The sequence below is a fragment of the Nipponia nippon genome, unplaced genomic scaffold (assembly GCF_047370975.1).
Source record: "Nipponia nippon isolate SJK-2023a ecotype South Korea unplaced genomic scaffold, ASM4737097v1 scaffold_6, whole genome shotgun sequence".
In the NCBI taxonomy this organism is placed as follows: Eukaryota; Metazoa; Chordata; class Aves; order Pelecaniformes; family Threskiornithidae; genus Nipponia; species Nipponia nippon.
In genome coordinates this window covers 73,538,510-73,553,701 of record NW_028262380.1, presented here as the reverse complement: position 1 = coordinate 73,553,701, position 15,192 = coordinate 73,538,510, and the positions used below count along the sequence as shown (strand labels likewise).

The 15,192-nt window shown below is 35.1% G+C and overlaps 1 long non-coding RNA gene across 1 annotated transcript in view; it reads left to right on the top strand.

Moving 5' to 3' along the window:
* The window catches only part of LOC148051569 (uncharacterized), a 294,965-nt gene that overhangs the window by 218,841 nt on the left and 60,932 nt on the right, over window positions 1-15,192 (top strand). The gene's annotated exons all lie outside the window — the stretch shown is intronic.

Below are 15,192 nucleotides of genomic sequence, written 5' to 3'. Positions count from 1 at the left end.
AACTTTAGTAACTACTAAAGAAGTGAAATATATGTCCAATCACACCTCAAAATGTTTAAAACAAAGCAGTGGCTTAATCTGTTGTGTCTCATAGATGGCGTAAGGTACTATACCCCAGCCCTGTTTTAAATGACACTGGGAAGGTTTATATGAACATGCTTATCTGCTAGTTTTGTTTTTTAGCTAGCCTGGTTTAAATGAGTGCCTTCTCACTGAGGTGAGACTATCCTCTGACTGTGTGCTGTTTTGCTTCTCTGCCCCTGGGATAAAGGAGATCAAAATGAGAAGTGAGTGTATGGAAGAAGAGCCATCATGCCCACTAACTGATGGAAGAAGGGTTACTGGGGCAAAAGGGGAGGTAATGGGAGCTGACAGTGTCAGTGATGTATAGTGTAGCCTGGATTGTGTGGTCTGTGTGTAGGAGAGGGAGGAGGAATAAAGGAAAAAACAGGGAAAAAGAGAAGGGAGAGAATGTGAGTGGAAGGAAGAGAAATTTTCCCCCTTTTTTTTTTTTGTTTGTCCAAACTTGAGACTATTCCTGCTTAAATGCTTTTCTTATCAGCCAATTTTACTCTTCTGCTTCCCTTCCCTTTCCCCCCTCCCTTTTCCCTTTCCCCTCTGCAGGGGGTGTAAAAAAAGAAAAGAAAAAAAAAAAAAAAAGCATGGGGGGAAAAAGCAATAGAGTAATTTTCTTCATTGGCTCCAGGAGTGTGTAGATTGCTTCCCCTTTCATGTGTTGTGGAGTGCTTAGTAATGTTCTAGAATTGCCCACCTCTCTGCATTTTTGATCTTGTCAGTAGTTGTGATGAGATAAAACTGGGAAGGGGGTGACATATATGACTGGTTTGAATTCTGTCTGTAACTCATCATGTTTCTTGTATGTGCGAATATATTTTGTGTAAATCGGAGCATATCGTGGGAAGAAGTTGGCAGTCAGAACTCAACGTGCACAGAAACTGGTTTGATCATTAAAGCAGTTCAGTGTTAGAGATTGCTCATGTATGCCAAGAATGAGACATTTCTGAATGTGTGGCCTGGCTTTTTATTATCAGAACATTAATTTTTTTTATGCATAAGCATTCTCATTCTCTTTTCGGTACATCTTGTGCAGGTTTTGGGGTGGTTTTTTTTGTCAGTGCAGAGCAAGTTGAAAATGCTATTGAATCTGCATAGTAGCATATTAGGCTTAGCAGAAGCAGACGGCTACAAAAGACATTAGGCGATGGAGACTCGAGCCTGAAATATTAAATGAAGTGTGCCTCTTTAATCTTCAAAAAAAGGTATGGTTTTAAGGTGAAGATAAACTTGGAAACATAGGACAGTAGAAAATACACCATTTAGTTTATTAATCTATAATTAGTAAGAAAATGATGTTCACTTAACAGTTTCAGCTTTTTCAGAAAATGAATCAACAAAGTGAACAAGTCAGAGATAATTATTTTTCATTATGTCCCTATTTCTATTGTTTTCACTCCGTGGATCTGTGTAGGCTCGCACTGTGGCTCTGCCCTACTTTAGCAGTCAGGTGGTTGATTTTTTTTTTCTTCCACATCTTTGATTACACCACCGTAAAAATGAAAGGAGCTTCATCAGATTTTAGTTTTGGTCTGGGGACTTTTCCTAGCTCTTGAGTCTGAATGAATATTTAAGCAACTCATAATGCAACAATTGTTATTCTGATAGAAAAATAAAAAGCAGTACTCTACTGAACGTCACAGTAGCCTGATGAAAAGGTAATGGCACCTCTACAGAATAGAATAAAATCAAATCCTAATTGTTTTGGTCAATTTGACTTGCCAGCAAGTCATGCTTTAATCTCTGCATAAATTAGAAGCCTTTTCTCTGTTCAAATTCCTGTGGGGTTGCTGTCTTTGGCTTCTGTCTACTTAATTCAGCTCAGCTAGTGAATGCTTTTGGATAATGTCATGATATTTCCATTAAAGAATTCAAAGTTGGTGAGAAGAAAAGTGTCAAACTGCTATTATTCAATCGAGTTGAGTTTCAGTGATAAGCCTTTGGTTTGACAGATTCCTCAAGCACTGTAAAGGATGTTAGTGAATAAACTGAGGTGCAGGATCCAAGGGCAAAGCTGTTTGCCCAGTGTACCTGCGGTCAGGGTAAACTGTAATTCAGATTACAGCAAATGAAGCCTCTGGTGCTGGTGGCTGATGAAGAAGGGTATGCCAGCAATTGCACTGGCTTTTGGGAAGGAGTTGAGCACAAAAGGGAAAGAAAGAAGGAGGATTAACATTGATTATTTCTTTCTGAAAGTAAGTTAGGTCATGGGATAAGTACCAATTCATGAAGTGATGGTCTTAGTCTGCTCTTGGTTAAGCATGTCCCGCTTTTCCCTTTTTTTCTACTCCTAAACATAATGTATAAAAACATTCTCTGCAGTAAGGCTGCTAAATATTGAGTCTAGCCCCCACTTTACTCCGAGTCTAATTCTCTCAGTAGAGCACTGCCATTTTGTTGTTCTCTTTATGGAATGAAGGGTACGTTAGCATGAGGAAGGTCGTTATATTGCCAAAACAGAGTTGATAATTGCCATCATTTCTGAACAATGGAATGTCATTAAAATAAAAAAAAAGAAATTCCTCAAATACTTTTAGAGTTGTGTAGTTGAAACAGGTAGTTTCAAGTACGGACCAGAAGAAATAATGTACAACAGTCTGAGGTGCAGATTGTTAATTGGTTTCTTCAGTCTAAAGGGTGCAAAGACTTTAGTATGTTAATAAGAAAAAAATAATTAAAAAGAGCTTTTAAAGAAGTATTTCTAACCATCTTTTGTAAAAGCCCTACTGAATACATGTGTAGGCGCCCTAGAGTTCACGCAAATCCTGCTATTTATCAATCTGTTTGGATGACCTTGAGATGCTATCGTCCTGAGTCCAATCAGCTATATACTTGGGAGAGTGGGGGGGAAGAGCTGGAGGGGACGCAGTGGAAAATGCATAAGTAAGAAGAAAAAAAAATAAGAAAAATGTTCTTTTCTGGAGAGCTTGAGTTATAAGATTAGATTATAGCTAGCAGAATCAAGGGCACATAGGCATGGCACATGATGATTATGATTTATGGGAGCATTAAAAAGGAAGAAAATCAATATATATTCTAAAAGTTCTGTTTTGCTCAGATTAATCTAAACCCCCTCCTTGGGTTCGTGATGACAGAGGAAGGCTGTGTTGATAAGAACTTTTCCTTTTTTCCCCAACAATAGTTTCAATAACTGTTAATGTACACATCCAACTTCAGAAAATGAACCTTTTGTAGCCTTTCATTTTAAAAAATAAAAGCCAGTAGGTACAATTTGCAATAGATTTAAGGTCAAATGTGACATTAGATAGGCATCTCCTACTAATAAACAAAGTGATAATGCAGTACCTGAAGATTCTATTACCAGGATACAAAACCAAAAGATTAATCTCTCCATAAAAAATATTCTCCCTTTCAGCTCTTTCTGCCAGTTATTTTCTTTGTTCTGATGCCTGTAGCAAAGTGTATCTTCAGCTGAAGATATATGCTGTTTTTACTTTTATAATTTAGTGCAGCATAGATCTAATCAGATGTTTGTAGCCAGTTAAAAAATGTATCATACTTTTTTGTCTAATGAATGCTGTATGTTGTTTTGATAAAGTTTTCTTATGTGGTTATCTGAAAATATTTCTTATGAAACTTTGCTATATTTTTGATATATATACGCAAATATTTTTTCTAATAATATTAAATCTAATATTTGTAGGTATTATAGAAAAGAAAAAAATGCAGTTATAAGATAAATGCAGCCATATAGCTAACTGCCTGTCTCCATCTCTCCTGTCCTATAAAAGTCATACAAAGCAACAGTCAATATTCAGGACTAGGACAGGTAAAGACACAATTAAGACTCTTCCGTTACATAAAGACTGTAATGCTTTTTGACCAGAAATGGTAAATGCATTGTATACTTTTTCTTAAGTGTCCATGTAGTCCTTGCTGGTAGTTTGATATGTTAAAATACTGCCTTTGAGGTGTGGGGTTTTTTGGGTTTTTTGTTTGTTTGTTTTTTTTAAACAGCCCCCTTTAAAAACAAAACGAAGAAAATACCCCTCTGAAGCAGCAGTATCTTAAAAATAGACAGATAAAGGGCTATTTCACTGAAATTGTTTTGTTCCTGGAGGACTAACTTCTAGATAATTAGAGTTTACAAAGGACATCTATCAGAGTATCTACTGTAAAGCAGACACCAATTATTGGGAACATCTGAAGGAGAAACAAATGATGAGAAAAGTTAGACACCACTTACACCCCCCCCACCCCCTGCAAAAAACCCTTACATTATAGGATGTTCTGCCCATATGGAAGAGCCTTCTTTTCCATACTTGGATATTTAGTCACAAGGTTTAACATTTGTATATTGTCTCTTAAATGTCTCCAAAATTAAGTCCAACTCCTCAGCATGGCTGTAGGTATAGTTAGACTACAGAACTGTAATTACTGCACTGCAGGATATTAACTAAAATATGATCTATAAAATATCCTTACTAACTTTTCTTTGCCACTGAAAAAAAACATTTCTGTATGTTTGTATTTAAAACGCAAACATTTAAAGATTTCCCTTTAAAGAAGCCTATGGCACTAAAACTTGTCTTAGAAGAATAGTAATGAAGGTAAATAATGAATAAAGTTCTATGAGCTAAGATACTGGGAAGCTGTCATTGGAAATAAATGCTTTGTAAGTATCAATCAGTGAAGCTTCACAATACTTCTGTAGAATAGAGAAATGGTAATTTATTTCTTCATTTCGGCTACTTTGTTAGTATAAGGTATGTCTGATGGAGCCAATGGCAATATATGGAACAGAAATGAGGCCTGTGTTACCAGTCCAGTCTTAGAACAACACAATGTTTAGATCATGAGAGCTTCATTTTGTTCATAAAAGTTATTTAGATCCTAACTCTTAAAATTAAATCTCCCTTCTCTTTTAATACAATTATTTCTTAAGAGCTCATGTGTATCTTTACAATTAGACTGAACTTCATGGGTAGAGTAGGTTAAGGTTGAAAAGTATATGTTAAACAATAATACGGTTAAGGTGAGATGAAAGGACAGTTTATGGCATAATGCCTCTCCAGACGAACACTGTAGCTATTAAAAGATGCCTAGAAGCAGAAGCATAGAAGAGACTCATATTTCACAATAAATGTGTAGCTGAAGTCCTGAAAAACAGGCACAGGGTAGAGGCTGAACACGTGTACCTTCATTTAAGTTTCTTCACAATAGAAATAATATAGCTACTCTGTAAGTGAGCATGGAAGATAAGTCACAACCCCAGTGAATAACCAATACCTGGAGCCTTGTACAGTTCATGAACAGCTGGATGAACGCTTTCTTGTTTTGATTACTGAATGACAGGCAATTCAAATAAATTGTGTTATTACGAGTTTCTACCAGGTATGTTCCTGCTCAAGGAATGTTAGTGAATTTATCCTCAAAACACAGAGAAATATTGTTCCTATAATAAGTAGTAAATTATGAAAACAGGTAAATATTTTGAATGTTAATTAAGCAGGCTCTTTTCCAAAGTTTAAGTCTCTTTTCAATGTTCAGTCCTGATGATGGCAGTACTTCTGTCATGTACAGAAGCAGAATCCTAAAAACGGATGAGGTGTAAGGGACAGTGGTTTATTCTAAGGGATGCTTCAGAAAGTCCTTGTTTCCCTCAGTAAATAGTTGAGGTTTTTGTCTTAAATATAATTTCCTGTTCGAAAATGCACAGTTTATTTCTCATAAGTATCTGTTTATTTTTAAATCATACTTAGAAATTTTAATATGCTTCCGTATCTTTTAAGTTTTTTGAAATCAATATAAGTAATTCTTTTAAATGAATGATAGAAAATAATTTTGAGTCAAAGCTTAGTCTTAATAAATGTAATAGCAAAATCTTGTAAATTGTCCAAGAATGATTATTCAGCAACTGTGTGGGGATATTTGGGGGCAGACTGGTCATAATTAATTGCACAAAATTTGAGAGACTGGGATTAAAAGGAAGAACATTAAATTATTTTGCAATTTGAAGCATGGACACCTATTGAATTTCCTGGTATTCATATTTCTTTTACAGTAATTCTCATTCTGTTCAGCTTTTTGTCAAGTTTAAAATCTTCATTAAAGATTACAGTTTCCTGAGGAATGACCCTTTTATTTTAAGAGTGGCAGAATCAAGATAGTTTTGTTTGCTGAAATTAATAACTGATGTCAGGTATTTGAAAGCTAATGTATAACAATGAATAATAACTTCTTCCATATTATCTGCTTATTCTTCTTTTTGGTAGAAGTTACATATCTGACCAACTAATTAATCATTAATTCTTTCATGCAAGTTATAGTTTAATGTTTATTATGTTTACAAGTTTTGATGCATATAAGGTTTAATTTTAAGACTAAGTATAAATGAAACTCTTAAACCGTAGAAGAAATATAAGTTATTTTCAGTCACTGTGAATGTATTGGCATCTCCTCAAATTTATCATTCTTAAAGGACATAATCACTGTGAGAGAGAAAAAGGGCTATTTTCAACTGTAGCGTAGAGGAAAACCCATCCTATGGGGACATGCTTCAACATTTCCATGTATTTGAGACTGACAAATTGAAAAATCTCTTGCGATTTTTGAATACTTTTGTCAGATAAGGGAAAATAATTGAAATTGTCTGTCATGCAACCTTCAAGATCAAATAGTGACATATTTAGAGTGTATTTTGTTATCTCACACCATAGGATGAGCTCAGTGATAATATTAAAGGAAACATCCATTCTGATTTTCTCTTAATTTATTGGCAGAAGTTTACCATCATCATCTGGAAATAACCAGCTATTTTCAAGTTTTACATCATTCAATTAACATTTTGCATAATCCAGATCACTTCCTACACAGTTAGTAATGCAAATTTTATATTTTCAATACTCCTAAATCAATTTAATTGATAAATTGAAAATAATCCACTAAACAATTAGTTATTCCATTTTGAACTCTGAAATAACAGGAAACTACTCCAAATACTTGGATGTTTCTACTTGTTAAGGAATATGTGACCAGATAAAATAATGACCAGTACTATCCTGCTATAATACCGCTGAACAGTGATTTCCTGAAAAATACAGCAGTGTCAAGTATGACTACAGATATTCCTTCCTGCTGTTCTCCAAGCACAGCTGAAGACACAGAAGAAGGAATGGAGAACTTAACACAAAGAATGAGTTACTGAAATACTAATTATTGGCTGAAAAAACTTTGGAACCAGAGTGCTAAGCAGACTTAAGATTTACATTTCTAGGTCTTCCAGGCCTCTCTTTTCTAAGAGTTTACTGGGAATATGAGTGAAAGTGAATAAGTTCACTACAAAGTGTAACGCTTTTGAGCTTGATCTGGTTGGGTTTTTTTGTTTTTCGTTTTTCCATATTGAGACTAGTATTGCTAAAACCAGCAAATAATACAATGCAGAATTCAGAACTGCTTCAATGCCCTTGTCACATTTATCACTGTACATTGATAGGTACCTTTCAAGATAAACAATGGAAAATGTGAATAAAAATTTGCTTTAGAAACAAACTACCAACTCTGGTGAAATGAAGGCTTTAGTAAACCTGTAGCTTTGCAGACTATGAAGTCATGACTCTTCTAATGTTTATATTAGTCCTGCGTTTTGTTTGCACTTTGTGGATGATACTGTGTTTTATTTGTTCTCACTTTTCAATTCACTCTACTGCACATTGAGATAGCCTGAAAGAAAACACTTTAGTCTTGTGTAATTAATTTTTCAGTACCAGTTTATATAAATTGTGTGCTAAATATTTCATTTGCTGCAATAATAAGAGCAGACAATGACATAATAAAAACCCTATTGCCTAAGTTATGTTTCTTGAATATCAGAGAAGTTGACCTACATTTTGAATGCCTGTAATGCTTGTGAGAGCTGCTGGACTAGTATGCTTGGGTACCACTACAGCTTTTTGCTAAAGAGCGGCGATGGTTAATCACGAGAAGATGCCATCAGGAGAAGCAGAGGGGGCCTTCCAGTTTCACTGCGAACTTCTTTAATTATGTTTTAGGGTAAGAGAGTCTATGCGCAAGATCAATCTTTTGTCTGATCTGTTTGTATCAGTTATGAGAATGCTTTTGATTATCAAGGCATCAGCTTAATTCAAACAGGATAGGTATTACGTGCTCATTTCAAAGGCATTTGGGGAAGAGGGAGAAAGAAACATTGGCTCATTCTGTCCTTCACTGAGCACAGACTCTCCTCTGACAAGTTTTGGCCCCCAACACGTTGGACCGAAAACTAAACTAGTGACAGAAATTCCTTCATTCTACGTTTTGTTAGCGATCTTTTCTTTGAATTATGTATTTGTAAGTGCTGAGCTTTTTGATTCAAATATTAGAGGGATTGAATGAAGATTGCTGCTCAGTTTTATATTAAAAAAAAAGTTTCTGAATACTTAAAACTAATATGTTAGTTTCAGCCAAAGTTATTGTCCTCCCCTCACACCTAAAAAACAAAACAAAACAAAAACCCAAACAAACAAAACCCCCAGAATTGGTGAAAAGTGGCAAGAACATTGACAGTATTTTATGCAAAGAATTGTTATTTTCCTACCAGTTTAATGTACATTCCGATGTCAGCTTCTGGATCGCAAGTGAGTGCAGAACAACAGAGAAAGGAGATAAAGAACAGAACAAAAAACAGAGAAAATGAATTGTGGTCTGTTTTTTCACTGAAGCTAAGGTAGGATGCCAACAGCAACAACTTCATTTGCTGTACTTCATTGATGGCATCAGTATTGCTGACGTGGCAGGGGTCTAGATGTAATGACCATGCCGAAGTTGGCTCTGCTTTTTTGTTCCAGCTTTGTACGTACATCAAGGCAGCCTAACTTTCCAGATGCAAATGGAGCAAAACAGAAGCAGAGGCCTGAGCCGCTGACGTATTCCCACTAGTCTCCTTGCACTGTAAAGTGTTATGTTATTGGGGAAGATGTCCTTGAGGAGGAAAGTTACATTGTTCCTGGTGGGTTAGCGCAGAAGTTAAAAATCATATTACGCTTTCCAAATAAGCAAATGAGATTGCCAGGGTTCTGGCCAACATTAACTTTACACATAAAGCAAGTAGTGACAGATTGTGTATGAACCATTGCAGAGTATGCTGTATTATGACAGTTGCTTTTATGACTCTAATCATTGTACTGCCAGGTGCAAAAGGTATAATATACACATATGTACAGAACATATACAAAACTGGTATTTTCTTATTTGTTTTCTTTCATGACATGTATGGAGATAAGTAGGATTCTATGTTTTGATATCTTACCTTAAAAATATTGTGGACCACTAAGAGAAAATGGTAACTCATTCAAAATCTAATGTGAGCTTTGAAAGCCATAACTGTGGTTAGGCAGGCCAGACACAGACATTATATTGTGCTGCGATTTGACACCTATATAATGGCGAATTCGTGCATAGGGCTTAACCCAGTAATTCACCAAACAACTTGTGAAAGATATTAAATGTCTCCAATGCTTAGTAGCTCAGTAAAAGTTTAAGATAATCCTCAATTTCAGTGTTAGCCTCTTAATGCATTGTGAAGAAACAGGCATGCTACCTTTAGTAAAAATAACTATATAGAAAGCTCATTACAATTCAAATAGGTCTCTTGATAAAAAAGAATAAGCATACTTCTTATAGGCTGTAATTGTTTCAATATTTATTTTTCTTTTCTCCTCCCAGTCCTTTTTGTTGTCTCCTTCAGAGCCTTCCTAATGGCAAGATACATAGTGGCAGATGAATCTGGGCAAAAAATTATTCTAGTTTTTCTTTGCCAATATCTATGAAACTTCCTATTTTTTTTCCAAGAGAATTTGGCAGAACTAGTATTCATTTACAAAGAAAAAATAATTAGGCTGTATAGCTAAGGGGATTACATAACTTAGCAATGAATCCCTGAAAAGATTTCTATGGACAAAGCACAATATGATGTAATTTAGAAATGTTATGTAGCGCTCTGAGAAGCCTTCCAGGTTTGTTTTGATGGGCGTATAGGACCTACAATTTTAAAATATGCTCAGATGAATCTGATTTTATCATGATCAATATATCTGTGAAAACAGGTCAAGCTTCAGGGCCTTTGTTATCTTGTGTGCTCACTGTATGACATGTACGTTGGAACTGAAAGTAGGGCTAAGCTGCGTCTCTGTAGTAATGCCACTCTGCTTTTAGAGATAGAAGTTTCTTCTTTTAAAGCTGTTACACTTGTATAAGCGAAAGACAATGCACAACAGCAAAAGTTATAAATAATGGAGGAAATAGAATATACTGTGCTATGTACTATTAGACGAGAACTGGATGAGAATAGCTTATTCATACTGCAATCTATCTGCATTGAGAAATGAAGTGAAAAAAACCAGTCTTTCCTAGAGTTGGACCTCAAGGACATAGGAAAGTCTCAGCTAGTCAAGGTGATGCATGTTAATATCAAATCCAGTGTAGGCTGTAATTTGATGCTAGAAGTCAAGAACTTCTGTGGACATTTTGTGGATATGAACAAAACTCAAGTAAGCAATTTGTAGTTGGCAGACAAAATGGTATGTAAAGCAAAGTTAGTTAATTTGACTTTCACAGTTAAGTTTAGCAACCTACTCAGCTCTAGGTGTAAAGTCATGTTATGTCTATGAATTAACTCCTGGACCCTGAATTTTTCAGTTTCAAATGTTGTATTGACCATTAATTGTATTCTACTGATCACAAAAGCACTATATCTCAAAAGTAATGCAGGTATTAAATACAACTATATAAAAGTCTTCTTGGTCTGCTGTTACAAAATGCCTAAGAGAAATACAACCTAGTAGAAACCTCCAATTTACAAACTATGAGTTAAAGTAAGGGTAGAAATATGGTGCTCCATCTGCATTGGATTCACAGCAGAAGGGCTCTTCTCTTGGTGCAAGGCACCTGTAGCTTTGCCCAGGGCGAGGACTTTGTCTGCATTAGAGGTGCAAGCCATTTATAAATGTTATTAATTCTCTTTGCGGATACATTGGGGTCAGAGAGGTGCAAGGATGATAAAATGATCGTATCCCGGAGCTGGTGAGTGAGGTATGTTTAGTCAAGACCTTATGGATAGGTAGGAAAAGAAGCAAAAGCAGGTGGAGCCCCTGTTGGAAGTAACAAGGAAAATAGTGTTTCTTTATCAGAAGTTGAAAGGGTCAGAAAAGGACAAAATAAGACAAAGATGCATGCACTGCAAGGTGATCAAAAGAAGTAGTTGCTGATGTCAAAAACATACAGATAGGTCACTAAAAGAATTGTTTGAGCACCTTACTAAGCCAACCTAGGAGTCAGAAGAAGCAAAAGCGTGTATTCGGTCACTAGCCTGAGTTAAGAAACATTGTCTGTTCTTGGCTTCATCAGCATGAACGACCATTGCAAGGATGAAATGCTAAGTAACACTGTTACCATCAGATTTGGACCAGGAAGGCAGACAGGGGTGACCAGCATCCAGTTCTAGTTGGGAAGACTAAGGTACTTCAGGATTTAATTGAAACTGGGGTATTGATCGATCCCAGGTAGCTGGAACTGCTGGTTGATAACCATTAAGATCAAAATAGTGTAATAGTGTCCAATAATTTTTAATGACATGGAACAAAGTCCCTGAAGCAAGCCTTATCTGAAGATGAAAAAAAATCGATAGAGCAGGTTGATGAGGTTTGTTTGGGGTGCTTGAGTGCATGGCCAGTTGTATTTTAAATGCCATAAATATGTTAGCATCTCTCCAGAGATTAAATTGATATCTGTATTACTAATTCGTAGGGATTTCATTTAATTTATTATTTTATTTAGTTTCAGAAAATTTTTATTTTGTGTAAGGAAATATATCTGGGTTATATGTACGTATTCGTTTTTTCAGGATTAGGTCTGGTGGTCTAAATATCAAATGTCAGCTTCTGGGCAGACTGCAAAAGTTATATTTGGATATTCATATTAATGTGTAGGCACACAGGTGGAGCTTTTACATGTCTGCAACCCCCTTAACAATCAGGTGTTGTTGATGGACAGCTTGAAATTGGCTTTTTTCAGAGGCATTTAAGGCAGATCTTTTATAATCGCATTAAAACCTTTGGGAATCTTTGATCCTTTGACATTCGTTATCTAATATCAAACAAATGGTCAAATACGCTTTCTTGTGCAGGCTCTAATCTTTTTCTATCTGTACATCTTTTTTTCAAAGTGTTTCATTACGGATCTGCTTTTCAGGGGTATTTTTATCACATAATTGGAGTATTTCAACAATCAGCACTAGTTCATTTCATTCTTCACGATAATCAGCTTCTTGGCAAATGAGCGATTTCTAACGTGTCTATGTATGCAAATGTTGCTAGTCCTCTGTTTACCTCAGATGGTGTTCTCATACTCCGTAGTACTCTTTTCTCTAGAATACATGCTCTACTTGCGTATAATCACCTTTTTTTCAGTTTTAAGAAGTTTCAAATATTTTGCCCAACATCAAATGCGCTGTAGTAGTAGTTGTCGCTGTTTATAAGAACAAGGCATGTGTTAGACTGTAGAATCTTAGCAGTACTTTCAGCTGCATGCTACTCAAATGAAACACTGAGGACTTCACGAGGCCAAAAATGTAGGATTAGATGGCCTCTTTCTGATTGTTTCTATTTACTAAAAGAATCCAGTATATAAAGATTAATTTTATTTCTACTTTTTATGACATCCAAATTTTCTAAATTTGAAACACTCCAGAGGATAAATTATTAAAACAGTGTACTTTGTTAAGAAATCAAACAAAACTACGCTTACTGTTGGCTCTTTATTAAACCATGTATCTTGATTATACCTTAGTAATATTACCATTTCTATCTGGAACAGTTTAAGAATGTTAATTGAACTTTATTAGTTTCCTAAGATAATATTGAATGTAAAACTAATCCTGTTGATTGACTGTTATTGCAAGTTGTATTGAAAACTGAACTGGAGACTTTTTCCACTTAGCATAACAAACATCAGGCCATTAAAGTTTATGGATTGCTGAATTTTAAAGACAAATTACTTTTTGTCTTTTAAATTCCAAAACGCAAAGTAAAGCTTAAAGCAAAACCAGCACCTTATATTTGAAGATTTCACAGTGCACGTGCATGGAAAATTGTTATCTTCTCTCCAAGCTGCAAAATTTCAACCATTTCCCTTGGGCAAACTTGAAGCTGAATGGGGCTATATCATAAATTCTAAACATGTTTATATGTTTTAACCTGCTAGCAATTTATCTGTGTGACTTTTGTTTTAGTCTGAGGAACTCCTTCAATCTATTATAATTAAATTATCATGCATATACAGAAGGCTTAATGCATCATCATTATTTGGGTTTTTTCTTAATTTTTAGAGCTTGGTAATTTTGCCTAAAATTTATTTTATGTTTTAATAAATAATCATTCCAAAAATATTCTTCTTCTACTATGGGCTTGATGTCTTTTATTTCTATGTGCAGAAGATCCCTTCCTTACCTGAAGGAGCCTCTTTTCAAACAATACTTAGGCAAAGTTTCTCTGTTTATATTGGGCAGACTCCTATGAATTGTTCTTAGCTTAAAGCAGAAACAAGGGTAGCTGTCTCCTATGGTTTTCTGAAATGCTGTGTGGTATTTTTGCCAATTGATCTTGGTAAGGCTCAGTCCATCCAGAGCAATACCAAGATGTTGAATTGTCTCAGTATTACATGGCTGTCTTTTCTCAAATTGGTGGCAAAAGAATAGGATAAAATAGAAAGCTTTTGTGTTGGTCAATATATTTATTTTTACTTTTTGTCTGTTGCATTCTATGTAGTGAAAAAAATAAAGATCATATCTTTTTAACGTTCTTTGTACTCTGGTACTGACTAAAATCTTATTAATCTACTTTTAGAAGCAAATTTTATGGACTTCTGTGTTTATGTTACATCACAGTCTTGTAGCAAACAATGATTTCATATGGGGCCAATGCAAGAGGAAGGGCCAACACAGAATCCTGGTAACAGCTGTAACATCTTTTTGCCAGATTGTGGGGCATGACTTGAGACACTTTTTAAATATAACTAATGAATAATAGTAGGTGAATATTCTCTATGTCCCTTTACTTTTTTTTTATTCTAGAAATACTGCTGTGTGTTAATGAAATGCAGCTTTTATTAACAGAAGTACATCAAATAATTGCAGTACTTTTACATTTCATAGTTTTGGGCTTATAGTGATAGCTCAGAACAAACTCTTCTGTTTCTTATCAAAAGTTTACGGCATTTGTCTAAGGAAAGAAAGAACGTTTACAAGAGCATGCTACATAGTATTTTTGAATGCTTTGGATTTCAGCTGCTTCTTTAGGTGTTACATAGACCACGTTCCCATTTGATCTCTCACTAAAGTGTGACTATACATATGCATTACCTTACATACAGTACATTCCGAATGTTAAAGCACCTGTATTTTATAGAATACAAAATGACTGAAGTATCAGGTGTTTTGTTGTGTGAGGTTTGAATAATTGTTTCCATATGGCATATGATAAAAAGCTGTTGCAACCAAGGGTTGATAAACTTATTGCTTTTATTCCAGATGGCCCAATTTGTGCATCTGCATTAATATTAAAAATTTAAGTGTTTTCTTTGAGAATCAGCTGAACAGTGTCCTGGGAGCCAGGAATATCTCTTCTGGGCTGATATTCCTACTGCAGTTCTTCTCCTTCTGCCTCAATTCCACTTGTTGTTTTTTTTGTTTTGTTTTGTTTTTTTTTTTTAAATTTATTTTTACGTGCTCCCTTACAGTGTTTAACTCTAAGTTGGGGAACTGTTTGTGAACAGATACTGGAACAAGAAATTTACAGAGAGTTTACATACAGATTTCGAGTAAAGTTGCATTTTAGATAAGTTTAACCCACTTTATTTCTAGCCAAAAGGAAACATAAAGGCTGAATAAATATTTAAGTGAATTCAGCCTGAGTACATAGAAAACAGATGTAAATTACTAAAACAAATTGCCTTTGTATTAAACTTTTCTTGCACAAAAATCTTTTCAGTAGCTCATTAAAAATACCTTGTGGGTAAATTTTCCGATAAACCAATATCCTTCAGAGAGAAGCTAAAGTAGTAAGTACTTGAAAAGTTTCTTTTTTCCTTGTCAAGTGAAAGCTT